A 26,743-nucleotide genomic window follows, 5' to 3' on the forward strand; every position below is an offset into this window, starting at 1 on the left:
TTCTGTCTTTGTCTTACTATGTCAATAATTTCATTTAAGTCAGTGGCAGTGGGTCTGTTTGTGGGGAAAACAGAGTTGATGTTGGTTCTGCATGGAGAATTCCGGGTTTCAGTAGGAGTCAAATTCTGGTTGTTGTCATAAAGCTGTTATTTAATTTTGGTTTTGTTTTATTCAGGTAATATAAAACTTCTGGTTTTGAAAATTCAATTTAAAATGATGTCAAATGTACCAACTGAGTTCTCTCTTTTCCTTCGACAGTTATCTATCTTGTGGAATTCATTACGTCAAGTCAAACAATTCTTAATATTTCTCTTTATTTATAAATTTGCCACAGTTTCTATTATTCAACTTTTTCTTTTACTTCCTGATCTCCTCACATAGGAGTTTAGGATTGTATGGTTTCATCAGCCTTCTCTTTTAGTCTAATAAAATAATTGTTATCACATCATGAGGGAAAACAAGCTGGCAATATTGATATTATAGTGGTAATATCAATATACTAAAATAAAACCTGTTTGTAACAATTACATAAACAAGTGAAACAGGAAGGTTCTCTTTCAAAACAAGTTCACGACTGAACTCAAATTATAGTTAGGACCTATTTTTCTTAGTTTTTCAGTTCTTATTTTAAAGATAAAATGAATCGAAACTGTTATAAAGTAAAATATAAAAATCCACTAAAAGTATTGGGGCAACTATTAACAAAATGTCTTAAAAATGAATGTTTTTGGACCTGTTCATTCTTGAAAACACTATAAAAATGTCAGTGATAAGAAATAGGTATAATTAGATGACCTGAAATAGAGTTCTTCATTTTGACTGTGTATTTAACCTTCTCCTCCCACTTTGTTTTCTGGGTTTGAATGCTGGTTTTGAGACCTAACTTTGCCTCAGTGAATACTGAATACAAAGGGCTTATGCCATCAGCTCCCTGGTCTTAAAGATGGCAATTGCAAACTTATGTGGAAGGATTTGTTGTCATATGCCCTTTGGCAAATATTTGATATCGGGTGAGCGAATATCTTGCAAATTTTTGAGAAAATTTGTGGTTCATGTGAGACTTTCACAACACTTTCATATCCTTCCCTCCCTTTTCTAAAACTTTCAAACATCCAATTCGGAAGCCCATGTGACCTTTGCAATGAAATGCACATTTACATTGCAACTATTCCATTAAAAAAACCTTTGCTGAATTGAGTTTTTTATAAATGATTTATTGGACAATATGAATAATAAAAGCTATCTTGATATTAAAGTCTCTTTGTGAATAGCTAGTTTGAGGGAAAAGGGGAAAATTCACTGAATAAATTGTTCACTACTCCTAGTTCTAAAAATGAATTTCCTGTTTTAGATTTTTACTTGCAGAATGCAGCTAATACTTTCTGGTTTCACTAGTGGCAAAATAATGAAAAACATCTAACAGCATTAATACTGTATTTTCACAATATGCAGATTCTTCAAAGTTGCCTGTGAGTTTGAATGCCCTTCGTTTTTAGAAAAGCCTTTTAAAAACTCTTTCAGCAGCTTGATTTTCAGTGCACGGATGATGAATATTTTGTGAAAATCGGGCTTTTTAAAATGAGTCTAATTTGAATTCTCCAAATCATGTCTGATTTTTATAAAGATTTTGGCCTTTTCTATGGATCATAAATTTTACTTGTGTTATCCCAGCATATTTTACAGAATACTGGCTAAAACATTTGTTTTTTTTAAAGGAAAAATGAAACAAATAGTAGTATTTCTGCTTTTTAAATTTCTTCTTTGCACTTAGGCTTTTTATAGCATGTCTTACATCTTTAAAATGCCAGACTCACAGATCCTTTGTTAGTGTGTAGCGTGTGTTTTAAAGGGCCTAAACATAGTTTTACACAATACACAATTATAGTTCTTATGCAGAAATCAGGACGTATTTAGGAAATTGCTTGAGCTTGTAAAATGTCTTTAATAGTGTAATTAGACTGTGGAGCCTAACATCTGCAAAGGATATCTCTTCAGGAAGGTAGATACTTTATGCTAAATATGGCTGGCAGACTGCTGGATAGTGTGGCCAGTATTGTTACATGCCTGACTTGTCCATGGTAGAACTTAGGGGTACTGCTGCTATGGATTTCAGCTAATAGTTGTTGCTGAAATACGATTCTCACTTCCCTTAACTTACCTTGTTCCAGAAGAGTAGATCATACAGATCTTTTTTTTATTTTTTTTTTATTTTTTTTTTTAACAGAAAGAAGTAGTTATTATGCATTTAGTTGGTCTGCAGATGAAAAATATCTCTCTCTGCTTCTCAAAATCTTCCCTTCACCAGTTCAGTCCATATTAAGGATCAGGTAGTCTCACTCCTTGCTGAAGAATTAGAAAGGAAGCATCCTGAATAACATAAAAGAGTACAATTCTTAAGTCTTCTCTAACATTTCTTGGCTGCTAATATAAATTTGCATCCCTGCACTGAAGCTACTGGAAATTTGTATAACCAAACATTTTCATGGAACTTAGAATAGCTGAAGCTCTGGCTATTTTCCAGATTGTCATTTTAATAAATATGCATTGCTCCCTGAAGAATAGGATTTTGAAAACTGGCACCTAAAATTTGATCCCTAAAACAACCCGTTTGATTTTCAGTTGCTTCTTGAAGTCAATGGGCCTACTAATCAAGTCTGAAGTTAAACACAGTTGCAAGTTCTTAAATTACATAAATGAGCGTTTCACATTCTATCTCCTTTGATTACAGCCGGTGTGAAAACAATGGCCATATGTTTTACGTCGTGGCTGTCTACTGAAGAGAAGATTAACACAAGTGATACTGTTGATGCCGTAGTGCTCATGAAATGAGATAAAGATTCTCAGAATATGATGGTACACTGTATTAGTAGGAGCTCAGCACATTGTAAGGGATGGGTAAAACCATGGTTAGGCAGAGGAAAAATTCAAGTAGTGGGCCCGGTGGTGCCACATCCTCCATGCTCTGACGTTAGAGTCATTTATGTTCTTATTCCTTCTGCGAGGCTTTTCCCAATGAAAACCACACTCTGGCAATAGAGGTTTAATTTAGTCCTAGCATAGTTATTTATGAAGTATTAAAAAGAAGACAGATGATCTTGAAATCCTGCTTTTCTGTTGCTGTTATTACGCAGCCAAAGAGGCAGTGTGACACTTGGGTGAAGGAGTGCAAAAAGCCAAGGAAGGTGTTCACAGTGCAACCGGAGAACAGTATGACACCAGCTGTAACTAGAGAGCTGAAAACAGCATTTCTGTGACTAGCATTTTGTGTATTTCAGACTATCTGTCTAGGTTCAGTAAGAGTTTCTTCTGTATGTGAACAAAGAAAATATGATTTATTGCCACAGAACATTTATAATAATTCTTCAAAGTTTGTAACAGTGTAATTAGAGGTCTTCAGTTTCTCAAAATGTGTTCCCTCTGTCCATGGCAGGCTTCTCCGGCTCTTGTTGTCAGACAGAAAACACGCACGTTCATAATGTTCCTGTTATGTCCTCCAGCGTTATTTACATTGAAAATTCAAAAGGAGTTGTGTTGCATCACAAAATGGCCAACCGCGGCGTACTGCGGAGAGCATTAGCATCCAGGTAACTTCCCCTTTTGTAATTTCAATAAACCAGCAGATTAAAAGGAGCTTAGTATGAATTACAGAATGGCCTAAAATGCAGAAAAGAGCTGTGGCCTAAAAGCGGACAAGGAATAAAATGTGGTTTGTACATCTTAACTATGAGCATTCTCTGAGCTGGGAACTGTGCTTTATGTGTGCTGGTTGCAGTAAATCCTTTGGACTAATTATGTGGCATTATCATAACCAAGTCAAAAACGTAAAATGAGTGATACTATCAATGCCAGTCCTTGTCTGAAATACCTGAAGTCTTTTAAACTTCCACCTGAAAATCATAGCTGAGTTTCTGTGCGTGGAGCAGTCTGGCTGAACGCCAGAATCTCCAGGTGCGGGTGCACGTGGCACTTGGGAGCAGCGAGCTCCCAGCGCTTGCCAGGAGGCTCCTCGGCCCTCGCTGACCTCAGCAATGAGGCTGGAGGGAATTTCTTCTATATGCACTCATTAGCCACGTTAAATTGTGACATGCCACCAAGCAGCTTAACAAAAAAAAAAACAAACAAAAAAACCCTTCCCTGTTAAATCAGAATCATACTCTGGCTCTTTTAAGCTCTTAAGTTTTTGGGAGCGGAGGCAGCTTTTGATTTCTGTTTATATGCATATGTCTGCCACCCTTTTAAAGTGTTGTTTTTACAGTGTGTGGAGTGAATGCCCTAGTGTCCTTGTCTGTCTTAAAAATAACAAAATCCAGGTGTCGTGAGTTAAGAGAGGAAACTTGACGGATCCTATTGCAAATGATATACAGCAATAAATTAGACACAACTTGGTCCAGACAAAAGACAAACAGAAAAATAGAATACTGAGTGGATTTGATACCAAATAATGGTGGAGTCAACTGGTAAAGTATTTCTTTAGGGTGAATTTCATAACAGAGCAATTAATAAAAGGAATTAAAATATGCAGTCTGCATTTGACTCCAAATTGAATGCTCTAGACTTTGTATCCTTTATCATTCATGTATGAGAAAAGATGCTACTGATCAATCATTTCAACAAGCAGTGAGATTTGTGAAAGCAGGCTTCACAAAACAGCCTTTTCCATAGATGTTATCAGAGTATCTTCAACAAAAATGTAACCGTATATCAGCATCTTAAGCGTATAAAAGAGATATCTCTGATCATGGAGGTCATGTTTCATATAAAATGAATATTTTCAAAGACAAGTCCTCCTTAAATGTTAATGGAGGACCATTTTAAGTGCACAAAGAAAAGCTGGTGAAAATATTTGCCTCTGTGACCTACTTACCCTATAAACACAAGAGATTTTCCTGCTGAAGTGCTACCTTTGCAAATAGGGCATGTTTCAAAACTGCAGGGACTCTCTGTGCCAGTTCCCCCGGGAAGCGCTTGAAGCCTGGACCCAAGATGGCAGTTAGGTCTTTGAAGAGGCCTGTTCCTCCTAAAACTAAAAATAAAGTTTTGGTATTCCCTTTATAGAAAAGGAATTCCATTTTGTGAATTTATGCCTGTTTGTGTGTATTCTCAAACCATTCTTTTTTTTTTTTTTTTTTTTTTTTTTTTTTAAAAAAGATGCCCCTGCATGTTTAAAGAAGAGCAGGTACTCTCTTTTGAAGGTAGGGCTCTCGAAGTTCAGAGGAATTTGACAATATTGAGGGCCGAGTTTATATATAATCTATCATATGCTGGTTAGCTTTATCACCAGGGTATTCACCTTTTGAAATGGTTTGCAAAAACATAGCTGAGGCATATATTTTTTTTGTGTTGGAAACATCTTCATTCTCCTCTATCTCCCCATTTTTCTCTAAAAGGCTGCAAGTTCACAAAACCAAGAGTTTCAGAAAGCTGTTTTGTGTAGATGATGAAAATACTGTAAATTATTATTTTAAAATAATAGCAGGCTCTGACCTGGGAACTCAGATCCATGAAATTTTACTGGTTTATGTGTTTTTGTAAAGTGCTTAACTACCACAGTGTCTGTAATTTCCCCACACAAACAGCGACATAGAGATCCTCAATTAAATTTGTTGTCATTGACAGAGCATTTATAATTTATAGAAGTTAATATCTTCAGTGAGATATTCTGGGAATACTAATAGTCCCCTCTTTTTGGTTCCAGTTGATAAGCCTTACCGCAGCAGCGTTGCTACTGGCTGCTCCTGCCTGGTTATACGCGCGCGGGGACATGACTTTTTCCAGCCGATGCACAGACAGCATAATGCTTTGGCAATCCAGCTCTGTGTGCTATACTTCATAACGGAAAATAATATAAATTGGAACAAGCTTATTTAAATCCTTCAGACATGTATCATCTTTCTCAGGAACTGCCCAGAAATAGCTAAATAATTACACCAGCGACTTCAAAGGAGACATGCTTTTTCTGCCATTTGAATTCACTCAGTATCTTCCAAAGCTAAACAAATAGCAGGTGCGGGTTTCAGTGAGAAACCCGCGGTTCAAAAGTTTGAATGCGACTCCCCCGGCAGCGGTCAGGCTGCCATGGGAGGCTTGAAGCCATTACACCCATGTAAGGAGTTTCCTGAGCTCAGCCCGCGAGAGCGCCCGGGGAGGCGGCAGCTCCCTGGCTGAGGAATGCGGGGGGATTAGTCGGCCTGCTTTAACATAAAACACGTTTCTCGTAACGTGGGGGATGGGGCTTTGCAGAGGCTGTAGTGTGACCCGCACCGACTGCGTTACATCCAGCAGCGTGGCAGTACGCTGGGAAGCCCTGGGCAGAGCGGCTCTCGCTCCGTTCCTCCTCCTTCGTGGGAGCGAGGGGCTGGAAGGCACCGCGGGAGCCGCCAGCGGAGGCCCCGCGCCTCCAAAACACGAACAGCGGCGTCGCGCCTCCTCCTGCCTTTCCCACATCACCCTCGTGTCCTGCAAGCCATGAAACGCCCCCGCCACGCAGCCTCCTCGTGCCGCAGGAGGAGGAAGCCCCGGCGGGACGGAGGAGCGGCGATGCCGGCGGCGGGATCGCTGTCCGTGCGCGCCGCGCTCCCCTGAGCCGCTGCGGGCGCAGAGCTGCCCCCAGCGGGGCTGGCAGCGGGGCTGCCTGCCCCAGCTTGTTCGCCTCAAGGAAGAGAAAAACCAGTATTTGTTCGTGTTTGTTTCCATTAACTTTCTGGCACACGTATTTTCATCTGTGTTAATCCTGGTACATTTTTAGGAGACAATTTTTCTCCTCTCTTAGGGCTTTTTGTTAAAGCCTCTCTGTGGTTTCTCAGTTCTTTCCATACATGATGGATTGGCAGGAGATTTTTGTGGAGTTTCTGACTCTCCTCAGTGATCCAGCAGTGAATACTTCCAGAAAGTACATTTGGAGACCAGGAAGATGACTGCTCGTACCCAGGGCTTGACCCTGGGAGCTGGGTTTCCTCAGAGTACATTTCGTAGATTAAAAACAATACAATTTCTCAGGGAAAACAAGAGGTTTATAGGAATAAATATACCTAGAATATATTCAATTAATAACAGAAAATGAATATTACAGTTAAACTCAAAGGTGCTAGCATACAAGTTGCTACAAAGTAAAATATTTATTGTTGTGTCAGTAAAAATATGTCTAATTAGGCTCTTAATATATGACAGTCTGAACGATGTGGTTCATTCAAATGAGGTTCAATAAAATCTTAATTGCACACTGCATTACTGTGTATTTTGTGTGCTATATATCTTTAGTAGAAAGCTGCTCAAATACCTGAAAACGTTAAAAACAAAAAATCCTTCATCTGAAAATGGGAAGCCATAGATCCTCACCTTGTAAACATTTGCTTATGTTGTCTCTTACAAGAAATGCCATTTTTTTTAAGTGCTGAAAATTGAGCAGATCTGTGTAACCGATAGCATCCTCAAGTCTGAAAATCCAAGTACAGAGGCAGAGAATTTAGTATTTACTAACAAACTTTAGAATTCTTTAAAATAACTTCAGATCACTTCTTTTTTTGTAACTTCATTAAAACTTGGACTGTTGTATTTTAGGTTAATGTAGAGGGAGCATTATAAAATAATTAGGTTTTAGAGGTAAAAAATGGCAAAATGTTACTGAAAAATAAGACAAAAATATCTGAAGCATGATAAATCTCAGAACATCTTTAAAAATATCTAAAATGTAATGGACATTCCAGACTCCCATTCTGTCGCCGCTGAGAAGAGCTCAGTGAACACTGTGATCAGGGAGTTTGTTAAATTCCACTGCCCGGCTTTGGCTCAAGAGGACGGGAATGGGAGAGCAGTCCCGCCAGCCCAGGCTGGGGGCAGAGAACGGCAGGGAAGGGGTTTGAGGGTGGGACCTTCTGTAGCACGATTGAAATCTGTGAGGTACCAAGCAATGAAACACCAGTGTAAAATGGTAGGGCAGAATTTGATGTGGAAATCTGTCCACCCTCTGCAGTGTGGAAGGGAGATAAAAAAACAAACAAGAAAAAAAGGCGAAGAACTGCCAGGATTAAGAGCTAAAGAGTTTGGAGTTATCTATTTGGCAATAGCAAATGTGTCCAGAGGTTTTGGACTTACTAGGTTTTCTGGCAGCCCTTTCCTGAACAGAGTATGGCATGTACTATATTTTCTATATGTGTCTGTCACTACAGTTAATGAGATTTAATACCTGCGCACCAAAGGTGCATTATACTGTAGGACAGTAGGAATCGCACACTATTCATTGCTCATCTTCCCTTTGAATCTGCAAGATTAGTCTATACAGCATTAATAGCAGGAGAAAAAAGAGGAACAGTTTTGTTCTTGCTTAGAAAATCACTCTCTGTATGTTCATTATAGTACATCAACCTAAAACTTGCAAAGTAAAAATGAAATACATTTTGCATTTTTGAAATGTTTTCTTTATACACATTGAGCAATAAAGGTATTTTAATACATTGGCATGCAGCAAGAGAATGCTATTTAAGGTCCCAGTTTATCACCTTGGATTTGTGCAAGTTCTAGTCCAGTGTTACAATTCTGTAATTCCTCCGTTACACTAGGCTGGAGAATTTGTCCTTACAAATACGTTGAAACCTCAGAATTTGTTTTTAACTGTTTATTCCGCGTTTGTTTTAGAGTTACAGACAAACCTCTTGCGAGTATTATACCAGAATGAAACAATTGCTTACACAGTGCAGGCTGGTCACAACACTGCAGAGAGCTTTCAGTCTGACTGTTGTGAACTTTCTGAAGTTTTGAAGGCTGCCAAGTAGGAATGTTTGGTGTGAGCTTAGGTTTGAGTTTAACCCTGCCACAGTCAGGGCTCTGTGCCCTTCCCCGCTCCCTCTCTTCCCCCCTCCCTCTCTCCCAGCAGCTGTGGGTTGCGTCTCACCTGGGTGCACAGGTGGGGCCTGGGGAGGGCTGGAGCACAACGAGGGGCATGAGTGCTGGGGAGGAGACAGGGCTCTTCCCTGGAGGCTATTCAGGAGCTGCTGCCTCTTAGGAACTAAAAGGTTTGTTTTTATTCTCTGACATGGAGATGGGTTTTTAACTTGTAGTTTTCTATATATATATGTGTGTATGTGTATATATATATGTATGTATATAGGTGTGGCTGAAGAACTGAGATACTTGCTGCTCTGAGCTACTTAAGAGGGCTAGATGGTGGATTTTTATTTTTTGGTAACAAATTTAGCTCCAATACACAAGAAGAAATCAGAAAACCCTTTTCCTGAGGTAAGAGGGTGTTTTTACCATTTGATAGCAATTATGGTGCAGGCCTGCCCGTTCTGGTACAGAGAAATGTTCAGGTGTTGAATGTTTTTGTGCTGTAAATATTGGCACATTGCATGCTCTCTTCCTCAAAACCTCACCTTTGAAATCTGTTGTTGAAATTGAACCCTTGTGGATGGTGCAGGTAAGGTTTTTTTTATTTTTAAAGCAGTAGAAAAAATTACTTAATGCTGTTACAGCAAACAAGCTTGCAGTGTTGTATAACAAGTGAGTTTAGCTGTATCCGAGTCCCACTACTTCTATTTGTTGCTACTCATAAAATACTATTAACTTAATTCCAAATGTTAAATGATAGCTAGTTGTTGAGGTTTTCTTCTTAAAATAATCAAATAAGCTGGTGTGGAAAGGACACAGTAGTTAAAAATGTGAGTGGTGTGAAGGTGGCTGAATGCATTAGAAAGGTCTGTTGCTTGCTCAAATAAAGTTTAAGTCAGATTTTGTTAGATAGGGTAATTTGGAGCCTTTGAGCTGAGTTTTTTTTCCCTGTTTGTTTTGTGTCGTGCAGAGTGGTTAGCTGGAGCGAGGTGTCTCAAAGCCATGTGTTTCTTCAAGGGCGACTGTAGGGTTGCGTGAGCCCCGGCTGGGGGGGCTGCACACATTTCCACAGAAAAGAGGAGGGGGGAAAAAAGAAGCCTGGGTTTTGGTGAGGTAGGCCTACATGGCGCAGTGGAGCAAACGGGTCTTCTGCAGAGGCAGATAAATGTAATGCTCTCAAACCAGAGAAATCTGAAACAAATGTAAGTGAGCTGATGGCTGTTGCTGAACGTGTAGGCCCATCTGCTCAGACCCGTTCCTCGGCAGGAGAGCAGCTGAACGTGGTGCCACAAGGAACCGACGGGTTCCTGCTAACCTTTCGATAAACTCTGTCTCCACTATTTCCCAACTGGTGCTCAGAAGAGGATTATTTTTGTCTCACGCTCAGTTCCCAAGAACATACCCAAATCCAGCCAGACACTGGACGGCGTCTAGGGATATAAATTCAAGGCTGGGGTCGAGCCCTGGCTTGCCAAGCTCCGTGCGCTCGATAACCACACGAACCCAGTGAGATGTTTAACTGAAGCCAGCTGGGGTTTTGCACTGCTGGCTGGAAAGGGAGGGACTGACTTTCACCTCCCTCTGTCACCCGTCTGCAAAAGAGGGTTACAAAGACCAGCTGAAAGATGAACGCTGAAGGTTAGCCCTCGGAAGATGGTGATTTATTGCGCTCAGGATTGCGGTAGATGCCGTTCTGTTGTTAGCACAGTAGCCTTTTGCGGTTACCTTTTACAGCAACAGTTTGCTCTAATAGTTTTTTTTTTCCTTTGGTTTTAAGCTCATTAGGTGTTACTAAGATATTGAGGTGTAGTGCACCTCTGGCACTGCCAGCTGTGTTAGAGTCATTATGACTCTTTGCTGACTTCTGTGTAATAAAAATAGAAATACAATAGAGCAGGCATTGAAATAGGACCAGTAACGGAGGCTATAGTTTGTTGTTACTGCTAAGGTTTGAGGTTAGCTTGTTCCTGGTAGGTGAAGGAGCTACTGAAAAGAACATAAAATATGAATTATTATGTAGCTTAGATACTTCTGTGGGGGAAAAACAGATATTTTTAGAAAGTTTATCTGACCTTTTGGAGTTCAAGTGAAGTTTATATGTCTGGCTCATAGTCCATAAATTTTAAAGCAGAAAAAAACCACACTTTCTTCATTTTTCAGTGTAATAAAGACATTCTCCTCTCTTTCAGTATAATTGTATTGTCAAATGGAAGACTGTTAAAGTAATCAGCAACATAATTAGGAAAGCTTTTCTGCTCACTCTGTCTTCAGTTGAAATACAATCTTTATTTCTAATGCCCTTTGCAGCAGGGCAGTTTTCTTAAAGGAAGGAAAAAAAAAAAAAGATACACTTTCTTGAACAAGAGAGCCAAGGGAAACTGATACATTATATTTTTATAACTGTCTCAAAGGCAGCTTCAGCTTTCTATTTTTAGCAAATAAAAACCAAGTTATAAGAGGTAAGAAATGTAATATATGTAACTGATATTTTTTTTCTTGCTCTTCCTCATCCCCCTTTTTATTCTTTTCTTCGAATTTGCAGATTCCCATGCTCTAGGACATCTTTTGTATTAACAGAAGTTAAACCGAGTACCTTGAGAAGGTCTGCTTTGGAATTAGCCTGCTATGATGGCAGAGGCTGGAAATAAGCAGATGTGCTCCTTCCACTATGGAATTTGGATTTTAAGGGAAACTTCTCAGCTTTCGCTTACTATGACTTACTTATTTCTAGCCTCTGTTAGCTAAATTTTTTCTGCATATAAGGTATTTGAGGCTTATGCTTGGAGTTGTTGATGAACAAGTGGGACTAGAGTTAAGAGGTAGGCAATTTTAGAAACGGAGATACTGCTAATGAAAGAACAGGTTTCCATTTTTGCATTCCTTGGGAAAAAATGTGAAAGTAGAACCAGTAGTGTGATTGGAAATGTGTGACTAGAGCTGTGAAAGTGTTGTCTACAAAGAGATGGGCAGTGGGTAAGCTGAAAAGGAGTAAACCCTGCAAAAACCCCTCAGGCTGCACATGGTTTGTTAGTAGCTGAGAGTAAGGAGTGCAGCATATCCTCACTTACTGTTCCCCGTATGTGCAAGAAGTGCAAGGCTGTGCCCTGCTCAGTGCCCTCATATGAAGGAGAATAGCCCCTTTCCAAAGACAGTTACAGCAGCGAAATTGTTTCATCATACTGCAAGGTGCTTAAGCTATTGCCGGCTTTTAAGCCTGTTGATCTTCCGTTGCACTGTTCAGAACCATATACTTGCTTTTTCAGAGACACTGCTAAATTGTTATTTCTACTTATTTCACAACAACTTCTATGTACAACTTCTTTATTCACCCACTTCTTATTGAGAAGCTGGTGCCTGTTTTACTATTTTAAGCAAGTTAGTGGTGGTGGTGGGAGGAAATCTCTCCACGTACAGAAGCTAGATGGTTGTTTTTACAAGAAGGAAAAGCAACTACCTTATTACACTTTTTATAGTATCCTGCATGAGGTTTTACTTAATAGCTTACCATAAATTTTCATTGTCTTCTTTCTTTATCAGCTAAAAACAGGTTCTCCTTCATCTTGGTTGCTTTTTTATCTAGGCACTCCATAGTCCTTATTTTAGGAGCACCAGCTAGAAATTCAGAGCTAGTTGTGCTACTGTTGGAACTTGATTTTATTATTTTAAAATGATGCTCACTTTTATTGGGAAGAAAAGCCAGTTGATCAAATGTACATACATTTTTTCATGAATTACAATGTGAAACCTTTTGGTTACAGCTGATCAATATCCTGAAAATCTCTTAAGAGGTGGGGGTTGAATTCTTACTTTGGCTAGAATAGATGGCAAAAAAATTACATCTGTCAGAATTTTTTGAAAATGTAATTTTTAATGGAGCATTTTTTAAATGCTGTTTTGGTGCCTATGTTAAAAATAATTCAATTTTAATTTTAATATAATTTTGGTTTAATTTCAGGTTAAAATGTATTTGTTAAATCTGGAAGTCTGGCTTATGTTTAGCCAAAAAGGAAAAATTAAAATAACTGTGTTTGTCCTAGCCATTTTCCATATTAAATCTGGATTAAAGATGTTCCTTGTTTTTGCTCTTCTGCCATTATACTTACTGAGTTCAAAGTTATGCATAGGAGCACATGAACAATGGATGTCTCCTTTTTTTACGCATAGCTCCCTCTTGAACCGTTGCTGTTGATGTTCCATTTTTTACAAAACCGAAGTAAAAATGTATTTTTGACATCAAGATAATTTTATTTTGATAATTTTGGGAAAATAGGCACAGATGTATATTCAGTCTAGTTCTGTCAAATTTTGTTGAAATTGAGTGTGGACATGTAAACTGAAGATTTATAAATGATAACTGATCTTTATTTTTCTGTTGTGAGAATTTTGTCTACTATGTACATAGCAAAATGTTTGTCTTGACCTTTTATTTCACGTAAATAAGAATGAGTTTTTCCATTCTTGGAATAAACTATCTAGGGAACTTAAATCTCTTGAGGAAAAGAAGGCAGCTTCTTAGGTAATCTTTATGGCTATCGTATATAGTCTGAAGAAGGTCCGGTTTTACATGCGCACAGCCAGATTTTCAGAAGAATTTAGCATGTCAAATATTGGAGTCTTTTCCCCAAAATAAATTGATAAAAGTATCTGACTTACTTCAAATATGCCTAATGAGATTTGAGCTCTTCTGAAAATCTGACGTATGATTGGGTTCTCTGTTTACACATCAAAAAGGTAACTTTCAGCATTTTATCTGAAAGATTTCATCTTTAACGTGGTCCAAAACATCCAATATTTTCCTATCTCATACTGCTAAAGGCTTTTACATGGGGCTTGTTGCCAGGGCTTGTGATCTTGCTGTAACAGGTGTGACGCTCGGTGGCGGAGCAGAGAGGGCTTCCCATGCATGCCCCTGCCACCCTCTGGCCAGGGCTCTCGGAGTTCATTTCCTTCAGTGATGAACTTTCGTCCAAAAACTCTCCAGATCCATTTAACAAAATGAATTCCATTCTTGTGATACTTCAAATGGAGTGGAGATCATAGAATCATAGAATCAGTAAGGTTGGAAGAGACCTCTGGAGATCATCTAGTCCAGCCTCCCTGCTCAGCAGGGTCACCTAGAGCATGTTAGACAGGGTTGTGTCCAATCACTGATGAGTTTAAATCAATGAGGAGTTTGCGTTAGCAATCCACTTGGATGAGAATTTGAACTCTTTAATAAATGCAGAAAATGTGAAATATATGGTTAAATGTTTGTCATACGTAATGTTCATGGAAGCTCAGACATAGTAGCAGGTAGGAGAGTAGATAAAGTAGCAGTATATGCTGCAGTTAGATCTCTGAAACAGTCAGGAGCAAAGCAGCAAGCATTTTAAGTAAGGGACCAAACTAATATGAACTAAACTAGTAGTTTAGGTTATATGGTTCTGAAGAATAGCCTTTTTTATAAGAAAGGAGAGAATTTTAAAATGAGTAGAACCACTTCTGAGATGTCTGAGTTTGGTAATGAATGCCTACTCTGAAGGCTCAGGATCTTCAGTAGAGTTTTCCCTGGAGTGCAGTGATTAAAAGAAGAGATTTATAAGCCAGCTTTGATGTATGCATTCTTAATGACTAAAGAATAGTAGAGAGATCAAATCATCTTACTTTCTTCACAGAACTAATAAAGTTTCTTTATAGCTAAAGATAGGTAGGATGACACATTATCTTCTTTGCATTAATAATTGCATCAATTCAATTAAGTGATGTTTACCTTGCTTCTATTGTTAGGACTGTAAGTGTACTTGGAAGACCAATGTGTGACACACAGTAATTTAGTAAATGAGAAGACTTTCAGAAGGATCTTCAGGAAAGGATTCTTCAGTGACTTGAAGCCTGACATGTCTAATAGCTACACTCAGAGCACACATTGCAATAGGGTTTTAAGTTTTAACTTATTTTCCAGTCACACCATATGCTATAAATGCTGCAGTGCTCTTAGCGCCTGAACATACATGTGCAGCTCTTACTAGAGTCAAAGGCACTGGCTGGCTTAAGATGCTTTGGCAGGATTATGTTAACCTCAGAGCAGTTCTGGAGTTAGCTTACAAGGATGAAAGAAACCAAAAAAATTGAAAAGTTTCAGAAAATGGTTAGAACTTCTTACGTTCATAATCATCTGAATGCTGCATGTGTTGACTGATGTTTTTGATTTTTTGGCTTTACTTCCCCTTCCCTCTCCGCTGTTGTTTATAATATGACAGACAAGCAGAGGGAATAAAATGTTTTTTAGAATGAATGTTGCTTCAACTAGCTTTAGTCAGTTGGAGAGTTTTTCTTCCTGTCTGAAAACTTAAAATGGCTTTAAAAACTTATGTTTACTGAACTGTGCTCTTAACTGTTAAGAAATTCTGAAGCTGAAAACACCTTAGAACGCAATCACTTTGAAGGAGGAGGAAGGGAGCAAAAACATCTGAAGTATTTTCACTGACTTAAATCCTCTACTAGTGATGAAAATAAGTAGTATTGTCTTATTTAAGAATTATGGTCAAAACAAACATTTGAATGTTGTTCAGCTATGATTAAGTGCTGCTTTTCAGCTTTCACACATGGCTTTCTTTAAGTCAGATTGTGCGCCTATTCTTCATTTTATATTTTTCCGCTAGCTGCAGATAAATGATGCTGTGGAGACAAGGGTCATTTGAGTACCCTTTATGTTTAAGTGCAACCTGATGAATATGTCTCAAGTACGAGTAACTCATTAGCAGTTATGCTAAGAAGTCTGTTATTTCTGCCTGCCCAACATAATTCACCTTGTTCCCCACCTTGACCTTAACATTTGACATATCACCTCATGCCACAGGCTGGAAACTTCCAAGGTGGTGTATGGTGAAATAAATCTGACAGTGTTAGCCACAAGGATACATTCTTCCATCTCTGAAAGTTTCACACCATTTTGACTCTCATTTCCTAACTAGTTTGATTTACAAATACTCAGTTTTCTGTTTCCTTTTACTACCATGTCCCTATAAGGTTTCAGTGGAAGAGGACAACAAAAAGGAAGAGGAAAATGTAAATACAGCTGTGCCTCCCTGGGGTTTAGGCATCTCATATAGGAGAACTGTCATGGCTGAAGGAGAGGTTGTCACTACCTCAAATCCTTTTCTCCTCAATCTTGTCCTGTGTCTCATAATCTATTGTGTAGCTTCAACTAGTATCCCAACCTGGCTAAAATGTACTTCCTTATAAAACAAAACCAGAACAACCCCAAGAGCTCAATTCTTTACGAGTATTACCTGTCTGGAGGGTAGTGGCACCAGACATGATCTATGAAGGACACAAGGATTTTAGCTAGGTGGTGGGTCCAGGAGATCATTCTGGGGAGAAGACAGTGAATATCTGTGAAGTGTCAAGGACATGCTACAGGCTGAGAGAATACCAAGAGATGTGACAAAATTGCAATATGTGAGCCTAAATTCCTTCTCTCTGGCTCACAGATGACTCCAGGCTGACAGAAGTTTCATGACAAAGGCTTCTAAGGAGACACCAGTGCTGAAAGAAACAGCTCATATGCTAAAAAATTAAAAAGGCAAAATGATACAAAGGAAAAGGAATGGTCCCAGCATAAGCATTTAGTAAATTTTGAAAATATTTTCAAAATACCTTCATGTTCATTAACTGTCACTACTGTAAACGAGCTGTTGATTGCTGAGCATTTTCAAAATATGTCCAATTCCATGTAGGTTCGCTGATACAGTTTCTGGAAAATCTAGTCCTATTTGTGGCTATTTTGTGATTTAAAAGCCTGCCTGTAGCTTTTAGAGAGGAAAAGACCTTCCACTTAAAGGTTAAGTACTGTCATGATTCTTGTAACTTGTGGCAGTGGGTTTGCATGTAGGAAAGCCTGGGCAGAATCCTTTCTAAAAATTGCATTTAGAAGTTATGAGAAATACACAGTCAAGTGCACCTGTGAGCTTTCTCCAGTGAAAACACTATCCTCTTTTTCATGTCTCTCAGATGAGCAGTGTAAATATGCTTTATACCCTGTATTAATTAGAAGTCCCTAATGTTTGCATTTTAAATTACCACCTTTTCAAATGAACAGCACAAGCCAAAAATGGCTTTGTTTAAAGTAATTACATTAAAAAGATTTTTTTAAACAAAAATATGAATTAATGTTTTTCCAACTGAGCACAGAAGTACTTGTTCTACAAGGTGCTTTATATTCATCCTAGGTGAAACAGATCTGCTGGATGGAGATCTGTAGATTGTTTTAGAATTTGCACTGTAGAATGAAGGGCTACAACTGCAGCTGATCTCTCAAAAATGCCTTGAATCAAAGGCATCAACCTTCTAACTCTACCAACCAATCCAGGGCTCTTACAAGAAAGAAAACGTATTCTGCTATACAGCAGTATAATAATAGTAATTTTATTTTTTGAATGGCAGACTCTGAATCTCACTTTGAAACTCCACTGGAAATCCTCTATTTTTTCTTTTCTCTTTCCTTAGGTAGTTTAAAATAGAACTGTTTTTAAATATGTAATTCATCTGATTTTTCAAATTCTGATGTAGCAAGTTGTATAAATAGAGATCTAAAAGCTCAGAAGTTAGTAGATTCTCTTTACAGTGTGTGTGTGTGTTTTTTTTTTTTTTCTTCCAAAGTGCTAGTGTGAAATCCAAGCGATATGGGTTGTTATGACGAGCTAGCAGTCGTCTGCAAAACGGCTTCAGTAGCTCCTTTATCTTTGGGGTTTAAACCTGCGGGTCACGCTGCGTGCCTGTTGAATGAACAGGAATGAACTTCCTCCCATGCTGGCGCTGCGTGAGCAGAGCACGGAAAACCTGTAACGTTGCTGATTCAGCAGAGCCGAGCTGCAGGCAACGGGCAGGGTCTCGAGGTGGGCGTACTGCCAGCCGAGGCGCACCGATCTGCGGCCCTGCTGGGGTGCGGGGGCTGCCTCCTCCCTCGAGCGCGGGCAGTCCTGGCCGCGGCTTGGAGCACAGCACCGGAACGTGCATCTCTGTAAGAGCGCCCGTGTCCTGGGGGCCACCGCGTCTCTGTAGCTTCCCCTGGACCTTCCAAGCCCTGTTGTCGCTTGCTCTGTGAATGCATGGCAAAGCCCTTTTGTCTGGCTCTGGGTGTGTCAAAACACTTCAGGTTTCCCTGGAACAGGTGCAGTTTTCTGGTGACTAGAAAACCTATTGCTTAAATAGAACAGTCTTAAAGTATTTAAAGCATACTGAAATGTTGAGCAATTAGTAAGAAATGAGAGAATAGATCAGAATGTTTGGGAGGCAAATGTGGATTTCTTTTTTCTTTCCTTTTTTTTTTTTTGGCCATACTTTCTTCAGACAAACTTTATTATTGTTATTAATCTGCAATGGTAACTAGCTGCTCCAAAATTGCTTCTCTCGGGCAGGGGAACATCTATCAAATAAACTGTTCCTTGAGAACGTGTTTGTTAGAGATGGGGAAGTGTTTGAATTGATTGTTCTCCTTATTTAAGTAATAGATGCAAATATTTATCCCAGTTGCGTTTGTATTGGCAATTCTGTGTCTTAAGTTGTGCCAGGTAATTAGTATCTCTTTCATCCCAAGAAGAGAATCAGAGAACTAGGGAAAGATGGGGAAGAATTGGGGGGATGGCATGTTGTACCTGTCGGTTTGAAACTAATACATTTGCCGATGGGTCTGTGTTGGCCATATTTTGGGAGTGAAGATGAGCTAATTGTTTGACCATGATCGCCAGGGCAAAAAAATCTCCCTGAGCTTCATAATTGTATGTGGTATGCACAGCTAACTACAATGCCAGTCCGAATGCATTGTGTTAAATATTGGTTTTTGTCTAATTGGCCATATTTCTGGCAGAGTTCCTTGTGGATATAGGCAGTATCTACCCTTGTATTCTCTTCCCATATAATTACCTAAGCCGCAGTGGGTTATTTGCAGTTTTCCACAATGTGCATCCTTCTGTGCAGATTTTCTTCTGCTCATGTCTAATGTCATCCAATTTGTTTGTTCACAGGCAAAAAAAGTCTTGTACAATTACATAGCCTTTTAAAATCAATTAAACCCACAGTAGCATAAACTTTTTTTCTTATTTTTGATGAAAAATTTTGTTGTACAAAATATTTACAAAAGTTTTAGTATTACCTTAAGAAAAAGATTTCATGATGATATTTATGCTGTGATTTATATACATTCAGCATAATTTTAAATTTTAAAAATGCTCATTAAATTTAACATTAAAATGGTGACTACAGATTCCATAACAGATAAGTAGTTAACAGTCATCAACCATACTGAATTTTTTTTTTACCATAGATCAGCAATGATATTGGTGGTCTTAGATGATTAAGAAATTCATGGCATAAAGTGGCCTTGAAGTTTATTCCAGTTCCTCTGAAGAAGTGTAGACTTGCCATGTATTTGAATGCAATTTACTCTACACCTGTTCAGGATTCATTTCTGAGTTCTTTGCTGCTCAAATTACCCAGTTATGCTGCAGATCTGTCTTGTTTGTCTTGAACTGATTGTGTTCTGTCATAGCAGCGCAAGTATGATTAGAAATTCATGTTAGTATAGTTACTATTGCCTTTATATATTGGGGTTTTTATTTTGAATGTGGTTTTTTTTAGTTGTATGTAAAGGACAGTTTGCTTTTTAATTCACCCCAGAAGATAAGCTCTGGCCTGCCTTCTCTTGGCAAGGTCAGCAGTTTGCCATTGTCTCCTGCAAGCTGAATGTTCCTGCACGATTCAATCATAGCATATTCCTCCAACAACGTTAATACTCTGTATGTAACTTCTAAATAGCGGTCGCTCGCATTCTTTGCACAGGAGCTTTCACTACAAAGGGTTAAGTTAGCAAATGACTGACTTGGGACCTAAAGACAATTAAGTTTGTGTCCCTTAAGAAAGGTAACATAGGCCATTGGAAGCATACAGGTAGATTACTAAGAATGTTACATGTTACAACATATTTCTTCTATGGGCATTGTTTAAAGATGACAAACTTCCAACTTGCTCTTACTAATACTGAGCAGAATTACTCATGACTGACTGTAAAGGGGTACATGCCTTCCAGACTCATGTCTGGTTACGCTTCAATTAGTTTTCAGCTAACCACCTATAGTTTGTTGTTTAATTTGTTATTACTAGAGAAGATTTTCTCCCAGCAAACATTTAATTTGTGCCATGCACCACATTTTGCAGCTGGGAAGGCCATTATAAATAATGATAGTGGCTTTTCAGTGTACCACTTAAAATTTTCAGCAGCATACTAGAGTTTTAACCTTTAAATGTACTACTGTAATGATATGTCGTCCCTAAATAATGAAATGCCAACTGCTTGTTGAAAGTAGTATACACCTATTTTCAGCAATCAGTTTTTATAGTAGCTTAAACTATACTTAAAGTAGCTTAAGGAGAATAGCAGTGGTAGGAGGAACAGGGCCCTTATTATCAAAGACTACCTCTTTACTGAACCAGCAGACTGTAAATTTGAAGGAGGAAAAAAATCCATCTAATTAAGAACTTTTTATTTATTTTGCTCAATTATTTATTTTTAAGACTGGGTTACAGGTATTTCATAATTTGCTAGCTGCTAACTGTTAGGAGAACATAGTGTGGTTCCCAAGTGACTTAAGTTTCCAGGCAGGAAATACACAGTGAAGTTTTTCATTGACCTGTTATTATTCTAAAATATTTTTAAAAGTACATGAGCAGTGGTAGCAATTTTTGTATACAAGAAGCTATGTATAGTCAAGCTGGCTTTAAAAATGTACTTTGTCTTCTTAGCACAGTTTATAAATAGCTTTCAAGTTCCTCTAGTAAATTATCTTCAGAAAAAAGGCTTCTAAAAACAAGTTCCTACCTAGTATGGTGCTAATCTTAAAATATATTAAACAAATGTCACAGGAATAATTAGATCCACGCTCAGTTTCACTGTCAAATCTTTTCTTTGTTCTGTAGGAACTTCTATTCGTGCCTTTACGTCACAGAATACTATAGGCAACTACTACAGGCAACACTTGAGCGTGGCCTTAGCAAATGGAAGTGTATGCTTCAAAGTTTTGTTAAGGAAGGAGACCTTTTTTTTTTTTTAATTAATTTTATTTATTTATTTATTTATTTATTGCTATCTGGTAAAGACATCTTTGGTGTAGAATAAATATTGTGGATTTTCTTGTTTACGCATGGCATGTGGCTTTGTGATTCCTTGAAAGAGAAAACAAGCCTTGTGAATATCCTCCTGTAACAAGCTGTAAACATCTTTCATGTAGTTTCAGACTGATCTGTGCACTATAATCTCAACTATATGGTTTAAGTTAGAAAGTTGTAAAATGATAAATTTAATCCCTAGAGAGTTTTAATAAAAGTTTAATTCACTCTGGATCTGTAGGAAAAAAAGAATTTTCCTTGCATGCTATGCATTTAGGCTATTGTTTTAGACCTGAACAACTGCTGCTTTATCTGCTATTCTCTAAAATTCCTTATTTTCAGGGAAGTCTGTTTTGTTTTGTTTTGTGGTAGATTAAATCATCAGATGTAGGGCATCCGTTGGGACTTTGTGGTGACTAGGTACTTTAATGATAGGATATTAACATATCTAGCATCATTTTGGTTTCAGTCGTTGCTTCACATGTAAATACTGTCTAACTGCAATGTGCCTGTCCCAGAGTCTTGTAAGAAATGAAAAGTTACTGATCTTGTTTATTACAATATATCTTTAAGAAGTGCCTTGCTTTTCCCTGTAAAGTTATGCTAGCTGCCATACCTGTTGGATAAAGTAGAATTAAGTATATAGCTATCAAGAAGTCTTTGCTATAGCCAGAAGTTAATAGGGGGAGAGTAGTTGAATAGTTTTGACTTAAAAAGGTTAAAGCTTTTATCTTCTAACTGTCCGGGCTTTATTCACTTCTCAGAAAATCATTATATTGACTTAAAAAAAGAAAACATATAACAAAAATTTTGAATTTATGTAGTAGTCTTTGAATTTTTCAGAGCAGTTTGTTACATCTTTTAACCCAGTTGTGGGTGAACGAATGAGCAAATGGACATATTTTCTGCAACTTCTTGATGTTCTGTAGCTGATTATCTGAAGAGCAGCACTATAGAAGAATTTAGGAGTTTAAGAATAATAACACAGGTGGAATGAATCTAACCATTGTATAATAACTTTTTTTCCCCCGAAGCATCTTTAAATATCAAACAACTTTATTCTTCATCTGGAAGAAAGCAGATCCAATGATATGACTCTCCTGCTAAGCACTGGGGTTCAGCTTTCTTTTAAATGAGTAAGGCCATCCCTTGAATCAAACAGCTAACCTCAAACAGTCTACATGAAGGATGCTAATTAAGGATGGCTGAATTTTTTTATTAACTTATCCCAATTTCCTTAATAAAAATTGTAGTGCATTTTGATTCTGAAATGTTCTTATAGTGTCTTATGTTCCCCTTTCCTCTTACCCCCAGTTGTTGCCCAATACACCGTGCTCCTACAGACATGATCGCCCCCCTCGCTGGGAGGAAGAATGTGCCATGTCATTACGAAACCTCAGAAGGCTGCAGGACGGTGTTTCAGAATAGGTTGCCTTTCATCTGTATTTGCTTGACTTTAGTACTGTGACTGCAGTGTTAAGAATAATGCTTTTAGTTGCAGAAGGCATGTACAAATATTATATCTATATTTAACCCCTCTGTGTATTTCTGTATTGTCATTTATATTGTCCTACTCAATGTTTCAGAAGTAGTTATTCAGTTAAAAGCTTCCCAGAAAGTCCTTGGGATCTATTCCAAGACTTGTCTGCCTTGGTGTGCAGTAGGATGAGAAACCTTCTGTTGTGTAGGAAGTTAACCTGCTGTTGACTTTAGCTCTCTTTTCAGTCTTGGGTAAAATAACTTTCCTCCACTCTATTTACACGGAATACCATATTATTTTATACAGATGTCTGCGGAGATAATCTGGGATATCTCCATGCCATAAACGTGGCTGCAACATGATGCATCCAAATCCTAATGCAAGTCAAAGGGGTTTCCTTTGGTTTTTGTATTTTCAGTGGAGATCTGTAGAAAACAGTTTTCTGAGCACTTCATAAAAAGTCAAGAATGCTGTGGTAACAATTTTATAACAACTTACAAGAATCAGAAATACAGTCTAAAATCTGATTTATGCAGTTTATATAATTAAAGAGGGATATTATACAGTAAAATTGTATGGAGTGTAATTTATAATTCATGGCTACAAATATAAAGAATGAGATGCCAAACAGAGTAAGATAAACGTTCTACTAAAATGCCAACAACAGTCCAGTTTCTGTATTAACGTAAGTAATGCAGTAAATGAGGAGTGATTATAATAAAGTAAATGACAATACAGTCATAGAAGTAAGAGTAATCCCTTCTGATGTGAACAGGAAACACTGATGAATGCAGACATGCTTAGCACTGTAATCTCATGTTTCTCCATTTGCTGTAAGTGGAGACTTCGAAGAGTTACTAGCTGTATTATTAGTAGTCCTTCAGAAAATGGATAGCTGCATCAGGCTTGCATAAAAACGTATTCATGAGTACTTGACTCCAATTAGCAAACAGTAGTGGATGAATAAGCAACAGATCAGCATCTGGATGTGCGTTCTCGTGGCATTAGCAGTAATTTGTCAAACAAAGGTGCGAGTGCAGTAAGTTGTCATCTGTGACTTTTGGAAATGAAATTGTCAGTATAGCATCCTGAAAGAGTTTATGAAGATTAAAGGACTCATTGTCACATTCCTAAGAAATTCAGTCTTTTGAGAAAATTGGTTACTAATTATGTCAGTAATACGCAATATTCTGTTGTTAGCTGAACTCAATAATAACTTCATAACTTAAAATGACAGGTGTTTTAAATGTTTTTGTAGTGAAAAGACCCAAATTAACTGAAGCTGTAAAAGACGCATACTTCAAAACTTAAACTGCTCTGTTGACTCTTGAGACTATGAAATTTGCGTAGATCAGTCACGACCGCATGCAACTTTCATTTTTATTTGGTAGGCTGATTAAATCCTCCATTTCACCCATTGAAATGAGAATGACACTAGAGTCTCACCTTCCTTTTCACATCGCTTACCTTTAAGACTATCTCTGTGTAAAACGTTTCACCTGCCATTTTCAGATATCATAAATTGTCATAGAGCTAGACCATCTTGGGAACATAGTATTGAATATTATTTGAAGCTCCTTGTGAATTATCGGTGCGTGTATGCAAAAGAAATTAAGAAAGGGCAGAAGCTCAGAGGATGCCAAATCTCGCTCTGCCGTGGTGGCTTATGGAGTACTGCATTTTCTATGGTGAAAAACTGCTGCTTTTGTGATGTTTGGCAAGACATGGTGCCCGCTGCTTGTTTTGAGTATCTCAGGTGAAGTACCCGCCACTGCGATGTCTGTGCATGCCTGGCGGCATGCCGGTGGGCAACGCAGGCGCTGAGCGACTGTGTACCCTCGTGGCAGCATTCCCAGCCCAGCTGCAACCTCTGCAGTGGCACCGATCCTGTTTTGTCTTCTAAGGATGGCGCTCAGAGCGACCGAGAAGTGTGCTTGTAACTTTTCCTGCCTTTTGCTGAATGCTCCACATATCCTACAGAGTATTTTAAGTTACTGAAACTGCTTAGATAAATCAAGTGAATTTTATGCCAATTAACATTTTTTTTAAATTTTATATCTAATTGTCTGTGGCAGAAATGTAGTTGGAAGGTTCTTGATTGTATTTGTACATTTTTTGTTCTTGTACACGCTTGTGTGAACTTTTGCTTTCTCCTTTTTGTGCTAGTACAGATTTTTAGGGACCACAGAGATCAGAAGACCACCAGACAGCCACGTAAGCCAGAGTAGCAATACGTATCTGTACCGATGCGGGGGCCATTCATTCTGCGATTGAAGTTTTCTGGTTAGTTTTCTATCATGTTGTCTTTCATTTTGCATGCAATATGCTGCACTTTTTTTGGACAGCTGAGGTTCACCGCTTTATAACTATGCTTGACGTTCCATTTAAAATCAAAGATACTATTCTGTAATAGTTTGTTAAGCTGTGCCTCAGTCCCAAGTAACATAAATAACTTTCTTTCCAGTGAAAGAGGCAATTTCATTGCCTTGGCTGTATTTTCAGGATGATTTTTTTTTCCCTCAGAAAAGGAAACCTGAAAGGTTAGATGCTGTTCTGCATCATCTAAAAAAAGTCAAATTGAAGTGCCATAAGTTATATCAATTGCAGCACAACACTATCTAATTTAAGGTGAAATATTTTGATTTCTTACTGATACATAAGCTCTGTAAAAAGAGAATATACAAGTAAACCTAGAAATCTCCTTTATCCTGCTCGTGTAATTATGTGGAGAGGAGGTAGGTAGGTAACTACTTAATTACTTGCGTTGTGTGGTACGTTTTCTTTTTTGTTTTTTTAAGAGTAAGGACACAGGCACAAGATGAAAATGAATATGAAATATATGTACAATGAAGAGATTTTTTTGGAGGAAGCTCAAGGGACAGGTCTCGCAGTATTCCTGTTTGACCTCAGTATCGTTCTGATGAACATACATTGGAATTGAAGCCTTTCCTACGTTTGTTTGGGTTTCTCTAGTCAAATAACTTAAAATGTTGCAATGTCATGAAAAATCTTGTCATGTGGAGCAGAGATACTTGTCAGCATTTAGTAGTCACATATTCACTGTTACAATACAGGATGCTGTATATTCCCAGTTCAGTAGTTTGTTCTAGGATGGACCTCAGTTTTCCTGCTTTCTAGAAATGTGTTTTGAGTGGTGGAACGATTCCCCTGTCGTGAATCTCTGTCCTCTCTCCTTGTATAAATTTCCCTGTGACCCTGAGAAAAAATTCTGGAGAATGTTTCACTCAAAACTAACAAAATCACACACAAAGTTTTAGGTCTGTCAAAACAATGCTCAGTATCAGAGGAAAGCTATGAAAGTTATGACAAATTTCCAGACGTATCTAGGATAACAAATCATAACATGTTTCCAGGATTTCATTCATTCGAAATGTTTTTTCCACAATACTTCAGCCAAAACATGTAGCCGATATATCTGTAACATCTCTCGCCATGCAAGAGCGTATCCGGATGTTTGAAGGCATCGAGAGCCTCAGGAAGTGGTATTGTTTAAAAATAAGATAGAAATCTGCAGTAAAAAATGACCCGGTGGGATGTGACAGTCGGGAGAGCCTGCATGACGTGTCTCCAGCAGGGACTCCTGCCAACGTAGGCACAATGGGTATTTTAAGGACAATTATTTGAGAAGTTGAAATCTGGCTCAGTATTTACTGGCTGTTAATTTTGAATCAACTTCTTACGTGTTCAGGTGACATCCAAGGGGCAGCACCAGCCGCGGGGTGCTGTGAGCCGTGACCGCGTGCGTTAGGGACGCAGTGCCTGTCTCGGGACCAGCAGACCGTTACGGGGGGAAAACGGGAATCGGCGCCGGCGCCTGCCGGGCGGGGAAGCGCAGGGTCGGGCGCTGCCGGCGCCTGCCGGGCGGGGAAGCGCAGGGTCGGGCGCTGCCGGCGCCTGCCGGGCGGGGAAGCGCAGGGTCGGGCGCTGCCGGCTCCGCAGCCCCGACGCGGGCCGCGCTCTGCCGTGGGCTGGCTAAGAGCCGTCGCCATGATGCGAAACCTCATGTTTAAACTAATGTTTACAGCACAAATGAGTAAACTTTTAAGGGCCTGGTATTTCGTGTTGCAAATGACAGTGGTGCTTTATTCGTCTCGGGGGAAGCAAGGTGTGCTCGCTGCCCTCGGCAGCCAGCGTGGTACGCACAACGCGGCGCGCGTTCGTGGGCTGTTTCGGGAAGGATCGCTGTGGTCTGGAGCAAGAGGCAGAAGTGCCCTGCACGCTGCTTGTACGCAAGGTTTGTTACCGGGCTCCTGAGCGGCCGGAGCCACTGCTGGGGCG

At 38.9% G+C, this 26,743-nt stretch overlaps 1 protein-coding gene across 4 annotated transcripts in view; it reads left to right on the forward strand.

Annotated features, from left to right (window-relative positions):
• The window catches only part of CDH11 (cadherin 11), a 317,396-nt gene that overhangs the window by 27,003 nt on the left and 263,650 nt on the right, over positions 1-26,743 (forward strand). For all 4 annotated transcript variants that reach the window (XM_062586727.1, XM_062586733.1, XM_062586729.1 and 1 more), the window contains exon 2: positions 3,431-3,584. The gene's annotated coding sequence lies outside the window, so the exon portion shown is untranslated. The remainder of the gene's footprint in view (positions 1-3,430; positions 3,585-26,743) is intronic.

This window comes from Rhea pennata, chromosome 13 (assembly GCF_028389875.1).
Source record: "Rhea pennata isolate bPtePen1 chromosome 13, bPtePen1.pri, whole genome shotgun sequence".
NCBI lineage: Eukaryota > Metazoa > Chordata > Aves > Rheiformes > Rheidae > Rhea > Rhea pennata.